The sequence below is a fragment of the Cibotium barometz genome, chromosome 28, assembly GCF_041138505.1.
Source record: "Cibotium barometz isolate CiBa-2024 chromosome 28, ASM4113850v1, whole genome shotgun sequence".
In the NCBI taxonomy this organism is placed as follows: Eukaryota; Viridiplantae; Streptophyta; class Polypodiopsida; order Cyatheales; family Cibotiaceae; genus Cibotium; species Cibotium barometz.
In genome coordinates, this window is record NC_141073.1 from 20,980,140 (window position 1) to 20,988,849 (window position 8,710).

Sequence of the window (8,710 nt, forward strand, 5' to 3'; positions counted from 1 at the left end):
GATCTCTATGCCTTGATGGAGGCAACAAGATATTCGTGTTCGTGGCATTGATTCTCTCTCACAAAAGGTGGGACAGGAAGAAGAAGCTAATGTAAGAAGATTAAACCCATCTAATGCTCCGGTCTCAAGTGTGTTTTTTGAGGGAGCTTTGCGGAGGGAGATTTTACTGGCAATTCTTCTCCCTTAAAAATGTGGGCATTCTCTCTCCAGTCCCTCCACCACTATCTCTCGCCTAGCCCACCATTATCTCCTACAACCTCCACCACCACCTCTTAGCCCAGCATTATCTCCTACAACCTCTCCACCACCTCCACCACCACCACCTCTTAGCCCAGCCCACTTTCTTCCCTCTAGCCCAACTTAGCTCCTTCCTTCTCTCTCTCTCTCTCTCTCTCTCTCTCTCTCTCTCTCTCTCTCTCTCTCTCTCTCTCTCTCTCTCTCTCTCTCTCCTCCTCCTCCTCTTACCTCTATCTTGCAAGATTCAATGTGGTCTGGCCTTGAGTGTGTTTTTTGAGAGAGCTTTGTGGAAGGAACTTTTATTGGTAATTCTTCTCTCTTAACAATGTGGACATTCTCTCTCCAGTCCCTCCGCCACTACCTCTAGCCCACACTTCATGGTCACACATGTAACTCATTTGCGACTAGAACTCCTACAGGACAGTCCAAACAGAGTAAAGGTAATTGTTATTCACTTTTTAAGTAAGCTTGCATAAGCTATTTTTATGACTGGCAAGCACAACCTTTGTGTGCACATTGTAGGTGAAGAAATCCACTCATTTGCCACCTATCCCTTGTGTAGACTTGTGCCTAACCCCTCTATACAAAGAGTGCAGTTTAGGTATAAGAAGCTAGGAAGGGAATTCTACACAAATAGCTATGTTGCCAATCGATGTAGGTTTATTTGCTCTATCTCCTCATCCTACAATCATGTTAGAGAAGAATCGTAGATGATGTTAGTACATGGGATGACATGTGTGGCGAATGAAAAATGAGGAGTTCAAGAATGTGATCAAAGACACGGAGTGGGAATTTATGTCCAACAAGATGTTTTATGTGTGGGATGGCAATCATTGTACTGTGGAATGGATGGAGGAGATTAGTAAATGTGAGTCATCTTAAATTGCTAACTTTTTGAATGCAATGTTAAGTTTTTTAAATTAGTTTTGGGACATTAGATTCACACTGACTATCGCATTCAAGAATGTTGTATCAAGACATCCATGTGTTGATGCTATCCTTATTGAATTCAATAAGGATAGCAAAGGGGAGGTCCTCATAGTCATAGCTTGCTTAAACAGGTAGTAAGGGAATGTACACATTACGAGAATATATGTCTTATATCTCTTTGACTTGGGAAGGTCCAAGTGCACTATGTTTTATCTTTCTTCATAACTCTTAATTTTTTGCCATAGGATGAATGAAGTGGGATATGTTTCGTCGTCTCTTGTGGACAAAGTGTGCCTCATAGGGCACTTGGATTATCAAATAAAGAAATAACTATGAAGCACATAAGAGCAATGAACATGGCATGGATGGAAAAGCATATCTCGATTATAGAAAAAAAAGAATCACATCCGGGTACAACTAGGAGCTGTCAGAACTATCCCAAATAGTAGTCCAATTACAATCTCCTATCTTCTAGCATTTGTAATATATGATTAATATTTACATATTGTCAAACTAGTGTAGTAACATGTGTGAATAATAGGATGAGCACCTTGCACAACCACTTGAGATATTGGCCCCCTAGTAGATACCTTGCCTGCAAATGAGTTCAAAGACAAATGGAGAACTGCATTTTATAAAGATAAGAGAAAGTGGAGGCATGTTACTAGACGACTGGCCGTGATTGCAAACCCTGCACAAGGAGAAGGTTTCTTTCAGAAATCCTACTCTTCCCTCTTTGTCTTTTTGTTAGGCAACAAATATTATGATTTTAATGTTGCGGCAGTTTAGTTTTGGTGTTGTTTTATAGACGACTAGTGTAAGTAAATTGGAATGAGAAACTAGATTGTTTGACGGAGGATAGAATGTATAGCTTAGCATCTAGCTCATTGCCAAATGACCAAAAAACAATGATTTTAGATATTTTGATTGATGGATATTTGCAGAGGCTCAAGGATTTACAAATCCTTAAAAGAAAGTAATAATTACTTCCCCTATTTCCTATATTTTGTATGAATAACAATTTCAATGGCAACGTAGTAAATGTAAGTTTATTCAGGGATTGGATAAGAAGAGAAGTCATATGGCATGAGATTGAAGCACAAGGTGTGGCCATCTTGCAAAAATAATAGGTAAGTACAAAATAGTTTTCCCAGTAACTAGCATGGCCTAATAACAAGCATGTGATGCTAGCAAAAGTAGATATGCTAACTAGCATGGCCTAGTAACTAGATAATATTTACTAGCATTCTCTAATAACAAGCATGGTATGATAAGTATCATGTGCTGATAACTAAATTAGCACATGCTACTAGCATGGTCTAATAACAAGCATGGTCTAATAAGTAGCATGTGCTAATAACTAGATTATGCTAACTAGCATGGTCTCATGACAAGCACGATCTCACTAGTGTGTGATGCTAGCAAGTAGATGATGCTAACTAGCATGGTTTTATAAATAGCATGTGCTAATGACTAGATTATGCTAACTAGCATGGTCTAACTAGCATGTGATGCTAGCAAGTAGATGATCTATGCTAGCAAGGTTTGATAACTAGAATGTGCTAATAACTAGATTATGTTAACTAACATGGTCTAATAACAATCGTGTTAGCGAGTAGATATGCTAACTAGCATGGTATGATAACTAGCATGGCCTAATAACAAGCAGATAATAACTAGCATGGTATGATAACTAGCATGGCCTAATAACAAGCAGATAATAACTAGCATGGCCTAATAACTAGCATGGTATGATAACTAACATGGTCTAATAACAATCGTGTTAGCGAGTAGATATGCTAACTAGCATGGTATGATAACTAGCATGGCCTAATAACAAGCAGGCTAATGACTAGATTATGCTAACTAGCATGGTCTAATAACAAGCATGCTAATGACTAGATTATGCTAACCAACATGGTCTAATAATAAGAATGGTTTAATAACATTAACGGTTAACTGACATATGGATATGTTACTTAACATGTAATGTTATGAAAGGCAAAGTGCTAACTAGCACTGTCTGATAACAAATAAGATAGTGCTAGTGCTAGCTATCATCTGCTAGTTCTAGCACTTGCTATTAACTTAAAAAGCCAAATCAGGTGATGAGTGCACATGTCCGTTTAGACCTGAGATTAATGCATTATTGTGAAATTTCACAGGTTGAGTCCTTCCACGGGTTCAAAGCAAAATATCCAGACTGTAGCATTGGGATGAGATACTGAAGCCATTTTTCGTACATCAGTTTGAAGGACAGATACACATGCTGCGTGAATACCATGTGCAAATGTTCTTTCTAAAGGACACATTGAATCACATGCGGTCTCATACCTTCGGGCTCCATGAAGTGGGATGCAATTGTACATGTGGCATTTCAGGTGGTGCTAAAGAATAAACATGTACATCAAGAGAATAGAGATATCTCCACAAAACTTGAATAGATTCATCAAGAGAATAAACATGTACATCATTGTGAATATTTCTAAACTTCCAAGTTATATCTTGATTTAAAGTTCTTGATCCATTGCGTTACATGAATAGATCTTTTGGAAATTCTACAACCTAGAAAAACCTGCACACAAAAGGTCATGATGAAAGGTAGAATGTTATAGTACACAGTTTCTGAATATATCTATAATATAGTGAGAAATTTTAGATAGGATAATACCTTTGCTCTACTTACTGATATTTATAATACCATGATCATTTATCAATTTATTGATAAATGCCTTTGTTGACTGCCTGAGACCTCAAGTTACTCCCTCCTTTGCAACCCAATCTTTTCGCTAGAGAAATCAATTTTGATGGCTTCAAGCTTGAAATTTAAGGACCTTCTTTGATTAGAATATCCTTATCTCATCTCCCATGATGTGAGATGAGCTACCACTAAGGCTTTGCATGCTTCTTGCACCAATTGATTCTCCTTTATCACCTCTCTTTCCACCTGTGTCCTTCACCTTATAAGAGTCCTGTAATTGACTTGCAAGAGGAAGTTAACCAGTGTTGAACCTTCTTTGTGACTAAATCACATTATACTCTTGCCATTTGTCAATAACATCACCAACAAGGTTATATAAATCATGGCCATTCGATACTGGGAGCTAACCATATCGATTATTTTGAATGACAATACGTATATCTTCTGCATCATTAAGAAGCATTAAGTATGGTAGTAGCTCTCCCATGAGAACATTGTCATCTTTCTTATCTAAATCAAACTTGTTTGGAAAGATGCAGTTATTAAAGGGAGCAACACAGATTTATATGGAGAGTCATCAATAAGAACTGTCCTCCCTGGATCACATTGAAAGGCTTTTGACATTCTTGCTAGTTTAAACATTGCCTCAACACCTGGGTTATCTGGCCTGAACACTTTTCTCTTCTCAAAACTATAACATGCATTCTGACTCCAAATAGCAAAGAAAGGAAGTATTCTCCCAACTTTCTCTTTTAAAGCTCTCACCATTTGGAGAACATTCTCTTGTGTTGCAATTGACCTCGAGGGTCATGAGATTATGTTCTCGTGTTGGATAAGGCTATGCTTGAGTTGTGGCGATTTTGTTTGAAATTTCCAATCCAACCAGAATCCTAGGGATCTTTTCAGTAAGATATGTTGGAAGTTCCAGCTCTTCCAAGGTTTTTCTGACTTTCTTTGGATTGTCAATTTTTCATTATGTTCACCCATGTGACGAGATCTAATTTTCTTTTAGGCTTTTGTACCCTATGTCGCACATATGGGTTTTGAAGTCTGTGTGGTGGTCTTTGAGGTGGATGCTTCTGCATCATGCATAGCTTTTGGCTCTTTTGGGTTTATGTCCACTTTTGGGTTTATGTCCTCTACAGGCTCCTTCTCCCTGTCTTTTAATTCAACCTTGGTTTCAAGAGTTTGTAGTCCCTTATCTTCTTAGGATTAGAAGGTTTTGTTTTTTCTTTTGGGTTCTGCTTTAAAGTATGTTCTTCTACCCATGTTAAGGTATTGTCTTTCACCTTCTTTTTTACTGTCTCTTGTGCCTTGGCTTGTAAGTGTGTAAGCACATTCAAGGGTACCGTGGACAATTGCCTGTTTTGTATACTTAAGATGTTAAGAGTTGTATTTTATGAGACAAGTTGCATGGAATCAACTCATCTTGGGCACTCTTGGAACATGTGGTCAATGCCACATCATTCACACATGGGTCGCAAAGTGTCAGTGACTATGGGCATGGAAGTATTCCAAACTATGCAGTCTGCCACTTTGTGAGGTCCACAACAATAGAACCATTGAAGTGTTTGATTAACTGCTTCTTGAGCAGTTTCTACCTTTTGGACTATTTCTATTTGGTGCAGGGGAGATGGAGGTTTTGAGTCAATTATGGATGAAGCATTACACTTTTTAGTATCATGGTCAAAGGTTTTACAATATATGCAGTAGTATAGAAGAACAGGTGCCTTGTATGCACAATGGGGATTGGGATGGTTGTAGAAGTGATTGCACTCAACACAAGGCATTTTGTTCCTCACTTGTAGAGGCATTAAGGATGTCTTGTTTTGAAGGATTTCATCCTCTCTTAGAGATGTTGGTTGTAAGGTTTTAAGCAAGGCTGTATAGAATTCAAGGAATATCAATTCTGAGATCGATTTTCGTTTTGCCATTACTGTACTTGGTTTAGATGAAGAACACCTCGTAGCATGATCATCTTCCAACATGTTATCATCTAAACTTATTGCTTCTTTACAACATTGATCGAATGTTTCTGGATTGGATACAATGATCAAGTTGTGTAAGCTATTATTCTTCAAGCCCAACATGAAACATCTCTTTAATTGAATATCGTTTAATTTTTCCCATGAATCACATTGTGAGTCCAAGAGTTTTAATTTTTTCCATGAATCACATCGTGAGTCCAAGAGTTTTATTCGAAGAAGGTTAAAATCTCTAATGGATTCATTTGGTTGACCCTCAATTGAATAGAGTTCTTTTGATGCACTCCATCGATCACCTTTTCTAGAAAAGCCATGTATAAAGGCTGATTTCAAGGTTTTGAAGTTGGTCTTGATCGCAGGCATCAATGTGATGAACCATCGACTAGCTTTTCCCTCTAAGCATAGGTTCAACACATGTACCTTGGTGGGACAGTTGGGATTTCCAAAGGCTTCACATCTCTGTTTAAACATTTGAATGAATTGAACAGGGTATGTTGTTCCATCGTATTTGCTCATGATTTTGGAAATTTGTATGGCCGTATTTCTATATGAGTCACTGAGGCCGTATGTGAGTGCTCTTGTTGGGAGAGACTCACTGAGTTCTTGGGCTACCCCTCTTCTCAGACACGTTAGTATGTCCATGGTATGGGCATCCAAGAAAGGGTTGGTGCCTACAGGATATGTAGGAATGTTAGGTAAGGGACCAAAGCCCGCCGGTGGGATCGAAGTGATAAGGGGTGTAAAACCCAATGACATGCTTGTTATAGGCATAGCCAATGGTATTGGGAGGTGTATTTGCGCGGCGGCATAGATCTCAATGGCTCGAAGATATAAGCCATTGGGTTCAGTCCTTGTGTGATCCCTGGCAATCCCTCTATAGTGGCCATGTCAGAGTGCCTAAATGCTCCTTAATAAGCAAACATTTTTTTTTTGCTTTTTATATTCTCTCACAGCCTGTTATAGCCTCAAGAGGCTTGGCGTTCTCTTCGTTGCGTCAAACGAGTGTCCATTCGCTCTTATTAGCTTAGGCATTATACGCACATGAACGACCTCTTAGAGATAATTTTCTAGAAAAAGCGTGTGCTAGTATCTTCCCAGATAGAAGAGGAGGTCCTAAAACCTATTTTCCATCATTGTCTCAAGACGAAAAAAAATTAAGAATTTTTTCCCTGTTTCGCAGTACGTTTTTTGACGGTGTTCCAAAAGGAATTTTGAAAAACTCTGTATGAGGGAGTTGTAGTATTTTTGGAGTACTACAACTTTGTTTCCATGAGTCACAGCCCGGTTCGTCATCGTTTTCGCACTGTTTTTTGTGATTTTTCATGGTTTTGGGTTGTTTTTTGCCTCGATTTTCAGGTCGAATTTTGAGGTTGCTGGTCGGAGGCCAAAATGATGGATTTTGACTTCGAATGGCTGCAGTCCAAAGTCAAAAAGCTCGATGTCAGCTTTTCGATGAGTCCTTAGAGTGTCATCGCATATACGGTTTAGGAGATACGGGCCTCCAAACAAGGGTGTTTTCTAGAGTCTTTTTTTTTTGCCAACAAATCCCTTTTTACACCATGAAGCAGCGGACTTCACGGATTTTATAAATTTTGATTTTTTTGATTGTTTTTTTTGTCACATGAACGAAGGATCTCATGCCGTGAAGTTGCAAAAAATGGTTCACGCGTGAATATGACTTCACAGGAAAATTAAATTCGATTTTTTTTTGCACGAGTTCTGAGGGCGTGAATCCTTAGGTCATGAAGCTGCAAAAATGATTCACGCGTGAACCGAACTTCACGAAAAAATTAAATTTGATTTTTTTTTGTTCGTATGAGCGAAGGGTCTCACGCCGTGAACCGATAATCTCACGCCGTGAACCCTTATCAGTTCACATCGTGAACCGGACTTCACGAAAAAATTAAATTCATTTGTCCTTCGCGGGTTCCAAGGGCGTGAACCCTTAGGCCATGAAGTTGCAGAAAATGGTTCACGCGTGAACCAGACTTCACGGAAATATTAAATTCAGTTTTATTTTTTTTACGCGTGAGTTCCGAGGGCGTGAACCCTTAGGCCGTGAAGTTGCAAAAAATGGTTCACGCGTGAACCGAACTTTACGAAAATATTAAATTCTTTTTTTTTGTGCACACGAGTTCCAAGGGCGTGAACCCTTAGGCCATAAAGTTGCTGAAAATGGTTCACGCGTGAACTCCGTGGACTTCACAGAAATATTAAATTTGATTTTTTTTGGATTCTAGTAGGAAATACAAATTTTTCTTTTTGGGGGTTATTTTTTGAATTTAAAATGAAAGAGATATGGGTATTTTTCAAAAAAGGTAAGTGGGAATCAAAAAAGTCAACCTTTTTATGACACCCCTTACACCCTTCATAAATGACTCCCAAAATGGACAATTCGACAACTCATGGAGCATCTACTCATTGAATGCTCATTAGCCTTCATGAGTTATGTAAAAAAAAGTGATTAAAAATTAATCTAAGATTAATCCTTTCACTAATCTTTCTCTCTTTTACACTAATTAAAGACTCTAATTAATTACTAATTCTTAATTAATTCACACAATTGAGCACATCATTGGATAAAGCAAGGGAATGCTAATCTTTGTGCATCAATAAATTTGTAAATTAATTTAAAATAGGGGATTACTTAGACTCTTAATTGTGGTCTCCTCTTTTAATGCAAAATTAAGCAGAGTCCAATTAATGAACAAATTGGTGTAATTAGGTATTTTGATGCATCTAGATGCTCTCAAAACACCAATTTCGACTACTCATATGATCAATTTAGACCCCAAGTAACACATTTTTTAAACTTTTTATCTCTTGAACAAGATTAATCACCCTTAATGACAAAAAC